The following is a 9,996-nucleotide window of genomic DNA, read 5'->3' on the forward strand; positions in this document are numbered from 1 at the left end:
CTATGCACCTTATTTCTCACTGTTTGAATTTTATAGTTTAGAGGTGTGTCACGGTTTGAAGGAGGGAGATGGACCCAGGATGCAGAGGTTATAACAAAAGGGGATTTAATATACAAAAACAAAACAAGAACACTAACAAAAGTAACACTGGCGACAAGGCGCACGAAGAACAAGGAACGAGGAAGCAGGAGAAGCTGGTCGAGACAGCAGGAACAGACAAACCATTTCTCACGACGTGGGGAGAAAACAACTAGTACAACCCGACAAAGGGCTTGGAGGACACAGAGGCTTAAATAGACACAAGAGGGAAGGCAGGAGCAATTAACCACAGGTGAAACACATGAGGACTGGGAAGACAATCACCGAAAGGAAGTGAAGATAGAAACCACACTCAAGGGACAGATACTACAAAATAAAACAGGAAACAGAAAATACACAGATGAGACTGAAATTAACAAACTAAAGTGACAGAACACCACAAGGTGTTTTTACTGTTGTGCTTGCTGTGTTCTTTGTATATATTTAGCAGATGCAATCATTCTTTTTCCAGTTCATGGCATATCTTTATGCACCTTCTTGGAAACTACTTACTAATTACTTCCTTAATTTGCAAATCAAAAATGTCACAACTCATCAAAATCTTACCTCTGTCACAGGCATAATAATTCTCTTGCACTACGAGCTTGATGCCTTTTACATTGATCTCCAGGACAAGGCTTTATATTCTATAATGTATATTTAATCTTTATCTTGGTTGTCATTGCTGTTTTAGATTTATATTTTAAGCTAATATTACAATTATTTATGTTTTTTTAACACCTGTGTTTATAAACCTGTGACAACCTATTTTATTATTGAAAATGTGAGTTATTAAAAAAACAAAAATTGCACTCCAATAAACCTCTCTGACCTTTATTTTCATACAACAATTAACAGAATATAAAAAATCATAAACATGACAAGATAAGACAGTCAATTCCTCATCCAGAACATTCCCCTATTACAGTAGCAACAAACATAAAGGTGATAAGCTGTTCTTAAGCTCTGCTAAGGCACTTTTGATCCACACCAGTGATAGCTTTCCATACAGGTTGTTTTGCCTTTTTTAAACCTTTCAATGTGGAGCTTGCATGAGGGTAAAGGTTAAACTACTTTGTTTGTGTGGTGTTCAGAAAACAATATGGCTTTGAACACCACAAAAACAAAGTAAATCTGTATCATGCAGGATACAGATATTACAAAAGACAGGCAATTACACAGTATAATTGCAACCATAATTCTAAGTGAGTATACAGAAGATATGTACATATATACAGGTTTAATAAATAATATACAATATAAATATGAAAACAGATACAGACAGTCGATACAAATACAGCTCACCAGTCACACACAGTCATGATCAGATTCTGCCAATAGAGGGAGGTGTTTGATTGACAGGTGTCCGGTAAACTATCATGGTTTCAGGCTTCAAATTTCTTTTTCTTCTACATTAATGACAATGATTTGCTCAGGGGTTTGCACATCGCCACGGTCCATCGCCCATTTGGGACGTGAGAGCCAGGCGAGTGCATAGCCGTTGGAAGTGTAGACAACGGCGGCCGCCCATTGGCTCGGAGTCTACCCTTGTCTACACTTGCCGGCCGCTCATTGGCCAGGAGTCTACACTCTCCTCCGAAGTGTACACAATGGGGGCCTCCCATTGGCGCGGAGTCTACAGTTCCCTAGAGCCCTCCCCCTCCCCGACGTTCGCACTTTACGCTCTCCGCGAATTCAGCGGCGATGGAAAAAGGTAAAAAGTCACCAACGTTTCACCCCGTAAGAGTCGCATTCCTACTAATATTACTAACTAATATGTTCGGCTTGTGCTTCTCGTTCCCACCGAGTGCTTTTCATTCATCATATCTGTCGTACCTAGCTTATTAATGTATTTTTAATAAGCTAAATAATTTTTGATATTATTTTCTTCCCACTCACTGCGGAGGCTACTTTGCCCTAATACAACCAGCCTTGTTCGCTTCATATCAACAACTTAGCCATACAAAACTATGTTTTTTAATGAAAGTTTATTAAATGACTTTTTCCGTGAATGAACTTGTTTATCTTTGGGTTTATTCATATGTTAATGTGCTGCCGACGGCCATTCGGCCTCATTTACATAGCCAAACTCCGATGTCCGCCAGCGAGCGGAGTATGGCCTACTCTCGAGACATTTTGCTTAGTTACTGTTAAAAAGTATATCTATAAATGTAGGTTGAAAGTGTCCCCGTTAATGTACTACTATCGTATATTGATTCAACGTTACGGTCGATCCGCAAATCAGTGCCCCGACGCCGGCCAACCCTGTCTGTTCAAATTTGACCCATATTTGTCAGTCATTTCTCTTATAAAGCTATCATACCTACCTTGACTTAAACTTGCCAATATTACATCAATATGTAGCCCACTCGTATATTTATGAATCAGAAGTCGACATAGCCATAGCAGCCCTCAAAAAAAGGCCAAGAAAAAACACTATAGTGTTGTTGTTGTTGCGCCAATGAATGTAAAGAAAAACATGGGCTACATTTTGACGTTGATATTTTGTTTCTATGAACTTTAATAGGCAACACATTAGCTGTATTTGAGGATGGATTCCGAAGCAGCGACCCATTCAGCAGGTTAGTTTATAACATGCATGTTTTGTCTGTATGGTTATAACATGCATACTTCCATTGTCTATACGTTATGTATAGCCAGCAGAATAAACTGCCCAGTGCGTGAAAACACTTGTTATGTTATTATGTCATCATTTACAAATATAGTATGAAATGAATGCCTGGGGAAAAAGTCCCAAAACACTTTAAACACTTTGGTGAATATTTGTTCAGGTACAGCCAGCAGCAGGAGACCGTCTGCGGACCCATTGCTGCCCGTGCTGCCCATTCTGGACCCCACTGTGCCCCTGGACAGGCAGCAATGTGTCCTGAAGGCAACCAAGGAGGCCAGGGCCTTTCACAGGCCCAAAGGCTTCCAAGCCAGCGCCGGTCCCAAGGACCTTCAGACGGCTTGTGATGAAGGTAATAAATCTGAATTATTATCCCAGTAGCACGATGGGCATATGAACCATACATATCACTTTACACCTGACCTGACCTGTGTGCTAGAGCTTATAAACTGAATTAGTTAAGAATAACCATTCCAAGAGCCCTTCCTCCGTGTGCAGACAGCCATCAACAGCCTGAAGGGAGCAGCTGGGCTGGATGAGAACCAGGTCCCTCTGTTTAAGGACGCTGCAGCCATCGACCGGGTCCGGGAGAACCAGCAGAAGCACCTGGAGTGCATTCAGGATCCCCCAGGGAGAGACATGTACACTGTCATGAAGGTCGTCACCCGCAACAGTGTGCGCATGCCATACTATACCACAGTGAGAGGAAGCAACAGCCTGGAGGGGATCCACTTCTTCCTGCCCCGGATGATCCCAGGGCCCCACTGTGCTGCCGTCCCCTTCCAGGTATACCTCCTCAGTGGCATTGCACGCTGGAACTCTGACCGGGAGTCAGGCAGCGTTAAAGGCCAGAAGGGCAGAAAAAATCGAGTGTACATGTCTCCCCTGATAGATCGGCTTAACAAGCGGTGCCAAGACCTGTTTGGCGAGGTGGAGGAGATCAACTTCAGGCCTCCAGTTCCTGCTGGTGACGAGCGCATTGGGCTGGAGTACCTCTTTGCTCAATCTTCCCAGCCCTTCAGCGCTTCTGAGCATTACGCTCAAACTAGAGAAACGCTTCAGACTGTGGAGGATGAAGACGATGAAGAGGAGGTTGCTGCCGACACAGAGGAGTCCACGGAAGATGATGTGGGCTACGCCACAGACGCTGAGAGCGACGACCTGGCTCCGCTGAAGAGGAATCTGGTTCTCACAGACCAGGTGGTGGCTTCGGAGCACAACCCATGTGTGGAGGATGTGTGCGGCCCCAATCATCTCCCTGGGTACCAGCATGTGGAAGAGCTGAGCAGCATTCTCATTGAAATTGCGTTGGAGGAGGGAAAGCTTGCTCTTAGTGACTCTACAAGAGAGAGAGTAGTCAGCGCCTGGAACAAGCTTGACCTCCACGACCGCAGCATCCAACAATTTGACAGCCTCTACTCTGCACGCTGGGGGAACGCTCTGTTTGGCCGCACCAACGGAGATCCGGCCGAGGCCTCTTTGGTGCAGGAGCTGAAGTTTCACAAGCGCTTCTCTCCCGCCCACCTGTTTGACTCCAGGAAGAACCGGCTGATGTACTGCATCATTAAACAGCTCTGGCTTCACCCGGACTGCAGGAAAAAGGCTTGAGGCTCCCCTCTCAAGCACCAGATCACCACACTCTACCAGCGGATGCAACAGAGAGTGACCGTGGATGACGCTGAACTCAGCAAACTAGGGATTCCCATCCTGAAAATGAACAACAAATCTGTTGCTGATTTCATAAGGAGACAGGAAGCCTTCTCAGCCACAAACGTGACGGATCGAGGTTTGTCTATCCTCCAGCATCCGCAGAGCATCACCAGCACCAGCCTACCTCCCGCTGCAGAGCTCCCGGATGAGAGCCCGCACACCAGCCAACCTCAAGTGCATTATGAGACCTCCATCTCTGGCTGGCACGCGGAAACGCAAAGTGCCGCATGACAACCTAACGTCTGGACCCCAACCTCAGCAATCAATAGCGGCAGCGACAGCGACGGTCAACAAGGCAGCAGGACTCCAGCCCCAGCCCCAGCCCGTGTTCGTGTTCCTGCCACTCCGTAGACCAGCTCTTCCCCCCCAGCTGCTGCCACCGCCTGTTTTCCGGCCGCCTCCCGCACTGCCACAAGCCAGATCTACTCTGTACAAGAGGAAAAAAACAGAGCTGGGCGCTACACGGCCCCAGAGCACAGTACAAAAGCACACATGCGCACTTTGTGGCCAGTCCACTCAAGGACACATAAAATACAGGAAAAAAACATACTGTCAGCAATCCAAATATCCACATCCAAAGGGCTCACTGGAAAGACTTTTGTAAATATCACAGACTTCCATATGGCAGTGGACGAGCTTCTGGCCTCTCAGTCCCAGGCCCCTTAGAGCAGCGCTCGAATGCTCTGACACTGGGCTCTTTGTATATATTATACATACAAATGTTTCGTATTATATTTCACTATGCACCTTATTTCTCACTGTTTGAATTTTATAGTTTAGAGGTGTGTCACGGTTTGAAGGAGGGAGATGGACCCAGGATGCAGAGGTTATAACAAAAGGGGATTTAATATACAAAAACAAAACAAGAACACTAACAAAAGTAACACTGGCGACAAGGCGCACGAAGAACAAGGAACGAGGAAGCAGGAGAAGCTGGTCGAGACAGCAGGAACAGACAAACCATTTCTCACGATGTTGGGAGAAAACAACTAGTACAACCCGACAAAGGGCTTGGAGGACACAGAGGCTTAAATAGACACAAGAGGGAAGGCAGGAGCAATTAACCACAGGTGAAACACATGAGGACTGGGAAGACAATCACCGAAAGGAAGTGAAGATAGAAACCACACACAAGGGACAGATACTACAAAATAAAACAGGAAACAGAAAATACACAGATGAGACTGAAATTAACAAACTAAAGTGACAGAACACCACAAGGTGTTTTTACTGTTGTGCTTGCTGTGTTCTTTGTATATATTTAGCAGATGCAATCATTCTTTTTCCAGTTCATGGCATATCTTTATGCACCTTCTTGGAAACTACTTACTAATTACTTCCTTAATTTGCAAATCAAAAATGTCACAACTCATCAAAATCTTACCTCTGTCACAGGCATAATAATTCTCTTGCACTACGAGCTTGATGCCTTTTACATTGATCTCCAGGACAAGGCTTTATATTCTATAATGTATATTTAATCTTTATCTTGGTTGTCATTGCTGTTTTAGATTTATATTTTAAGCTAATATTACAATTATTTATGTTTTTTTAACACCTGTGTTTATAAACCTGTGACAACCTATTTTATTATTGAAAATGTGAGTTATTAAAAAAACAAAAATTGCACTCCAATAAACCTCTCTGACCTTTATTTTCATACAACAATTAACAGAATATAAAAAATCATAAACATGACAAGATAAGACAGTCAATTCCTCATCCAGAACATCCCCCTATTACAGTAGCAACAAACATAAAGGTGATAAGCTGTTCTTAAGCTCTGCTAAGGCACTTTTGATCCACACCAGTGATAGCTTTCCATACAGGTTGTTTTGCCTTTTTTAAACCTTTCAATGTGGAGCTTGCATGAGGGTAAAGGTTAAACTACTTTGTTTGTGTGGTGTTCAGAAAACAATATGGCTTTGAACACCACAAAAACAAAGTAAATCTGTATCATGCAGGATACAGATATTACAAAAGACAGGCAATTACACAGTATAATTGCAACCATAATTCTAAGTGAGTATACAGAAGATATGTACATATATACAGGTTTAATAAATAATATACAATATAAATATGAAAACAGATACAGACAGTCGATACAAATACAGCTCACCAGTCACACACAGTCATGATCAGATTCTGCCAATAGAGGGAGGTGTTTGATTGACAGGTGTCCGGTAAACTATCATGGTTTCAGGCTTCAAATTTCTTTTTCTTCTACATTAATGACAATGATTTGCTCAGGGGTTTGCACATCGCCACGGTCCATCGCCCATTTGGGACGTGAGAGCCAGGCGAGTGCATAGCCGTTGGAAGTGTAGACAACGGCGGCCGCCCATTGGCTCGGAGTCTACCCTTGTCTACACTTGCCGGCCGCTCATTGGCCAGGAGTCTACACTCTCCTCCGAAGTGTACACAATGGGGGCCTCCCATTGGCGCGGAGTCTACAGTTCCCTAGAGCCCTCCCCCTCCCCGACGTTCGCACTTTACGCTCTCCGCGAATTCAGCGGCGATGGAAAAAGGTAAAAAGTCACCAACGTTTCACCCCTTAAGAGTCGCATTCCTACTAATATTACTAACTAATATGTTCGGCTTGTGCTTCTCGTTCCCACCGAGTGCTTTTCATTCATCATATCTGTCGTACCTAGCTTATTAATGTATTTTTAATAAGCTAAATAATTTTTGATATTATTTTCTTCCCACTCACTGCGGAGGCTACTTTGCCCTAATACAACCAGCCTAGTTCGCTTCATATCAACAACTTAGCCATACAAAACTATGTTTTTTAATGAAAGTTTATTAAATGACTTTTTCCGTGAATGAACTTGTTTATCTTTGGGTTTATTCATATGTTAATGTGCTGCCGACGGCCATTCGGCCTCATTTACATAGCCAAACTCCGATGTCCGCCAGCGAGCGGAGTATGGCCTACTCTCGAGACATTTTGCTTAGTTACTGTTAAAAAGTATATCTATAAATGTAGGTTGAAAGTGTCCCCGTTAATGTACTACTATCGTATATTGATTCAACGTTACGGTCGATCCGCAAATCAGTGCCCCGACGCCGGCCAACCCTGTCTGTTCAAATTTGACCCATATTTGTCATTCATTTCTCTTATAAAGCTATCATACCTACCTTGACTTAAACTTGCCAATATTACATCAATTTGTAGCCCACTCGTATATTTATGAATCAGAAGTTGACATAGCCATAGCAGCCCTCAAAAAAAGGCCAAGAAAAAATACTATAGTGTTGTTGTTGTTGCGCCAATGAATGTAAAGAAAAACATGGGCTACATTTTGACGTTGATATTTTGTTTCTATGAACTTTAATAGGCAACACATTAGCTGTATTTGAGGATGGATTCCGAAGCAGCGACCCATTCAGCAGGTTAGTTTATAACATGCATGTTTTGTCTGTATGGTTATAACATGCATACTTCCATTGTCTATACATTATGTATAGCCAGCAGAATAAACTGCCCAGTGCGTGAAAACACTTGTTATGTTATTATGTCATCATTTACAAATATAGTATGAAATGAATGCCTGGGGAAAAAGTCCCAAAACACTTTAAACACTTTGGTGAATATTTGTTCAGGTACAGCCAGCAGCAGCAGACCGTCTGCGGACCCATTGCTGCCCGTGCTGCCCATTCTGGACCCCACTGTGCCCCTGGACAGGCAGCAATGTGTCCTGAAGGCAACCAAGGAGGCCAGGGCCTTTCACAGGCCCAAAGGCTTCCAAGCCAGCGCCGGTCCCAAGGACCTTCAGACGGCTTGTGATGAAGGTAATAAATCTGAATTATTATCCCAGTAGCACGATGGGCATATGAACCATACATATCACTTTACACCTGACCTGACCTGTGTGCTAGAGCTTATAAACTGAATTAGTTAAGAATAACCATTCCAAGAGCCCTTCCTCCGTGTGCAGACAGCCATCAACAGCCTGAAGGGAGCAGCTGGGCTGGATGAGAACCAGGTCCCTCTGTTTAAGGACGCTGCAGCCATCGACCGGGTCCGGGAGAACCAGCAGAAGCACCTGGAGTGCATTAAGGATCCCCCAGGGAGAGACATGTACACTGTCATGAAGGTCGTCACCCGCAACAGTGTGCGCATGCCATACTATACCACCGTGAGAGGAAGCAACAGCCTGGAGGGGATCCACTTCTTCCTGCCCCGGATGATCCCAGGGCCCCACTGTGCTGCCGTCCCCTTCCAGGTATACCTCCTCAGTGGCATCGCACGCTGGAACTCTGACCGGGAGTCAGGCAGCGTTAAAGGCCAGAAGGGCAGAAAAAAATCGAGTGTACATGTCTCCCCTGATAGATCGGCTTAACAAGCGGTGCCAAGACCTGTTTGGCGAGGTGGAGGAGATCAACTTCAGGCCTCCAGTTCCTGCTGGTGACAAGCGCATTGGGCTGGAGTACCTCTTTGCTCAATCTTCCCAGCCCTTCAGCGCTTCTGAGCATTACGCTCAAACTAGAGAAACGCTTCAGACTGTGGAGGATGAAGACGATGAAGAGGAGGTTGCTGCCGACACAGAGGAGTCCACGGAAGATGATGTGGGCTACGCCACAGACGCTGAGAGCGACGACCTGGCTCCGCTGAAGAGGAATCTGGTTCTCACAGACCAGGTGGTGGCTTCGGAGCACGACCCATGTGTGGAGGATGTGTGCGGCCCCAATCATCTCCCTGGGTACCAGCATGTGGAAGAGCTGAGCAGCATTCTCGTTGAAATTGCGTTGGAGGAGGGAAAGCTTGCTCTTAGTGACTCTACAAGAGAGAGAGTAGTCAGCGCCTGGAACAAGCTTGACCTCCACGACCGCAGCATCCAACAATTTGACAGCCTCTACTCTGCACGCTGGGGGAACGCTCTGTTTGGCCGCACCAACGGAGATCCGGCCGAGGCCTCTTTGGTGCAGAAGCTGAAGTTTAACAAGCGCTTCTCTCCCGCCCACCTGTTTGACTCCAGGAAGAACCGGCTGATGTACTGCATCATTAAACAGCTCTGGCTTCACCCGGACTGCAGGAAAAAGGCTTGCGGCTCCCCTCTCAAGTACCAGATCACCACACTCTACCAGCGGGTGCAACAGAGAGTGACCGTGGATGACGCTGAACTCAGCAAACTAGGGATTCCCATCCTGAAAATGAACAACAAATCTGTTGCTGAGTTCATAAGGAGACAGGAAGCCTTCTCAGCCACAAACGTGACGGATCGAGGTTTGTCTATCCTCCAGCGTCCGCAGAGCATCACCAGCACCAGCCTACCTCCCGCTGCAGAGCTCCCGGATGAGAGCCCGCACACCAGCCGACCTCAAGTGCAGTATGAGGTCACTCCATCTCTGGCTGGCACGCGGAAGCGCAAAGTGCCGCATGACAACCTAACGTCTGCACCCCAACCTCAGCAATCAATAGCGGCAGCGGCAGCGGAAGCGACAGCGACGGTCACCACGGCAGCAGGACTCCAGCCCCAGCCCGTGTTCGGGGAGAGCGTGGCCTAGGGGATAGAGCGGGTGCTCTGCAACAAGAAGGTTGCCGGTTCGAATCCCACTCTATCCCATCTGCA

Source organism: Platichthys flesus, chromosome 24, assembly GCF_949316205.1.
Source record: "Platichthys flesus chromosome 24, fPlaFle2.1, whole genome shotgun sequence".
Taxonomy (NCBI): Eukaryota; Metazoa; Chordata; class Actinopteri; order Pleuronectiformes; family Pleuronectidae; genus Platichthys; species Platichthys flesus.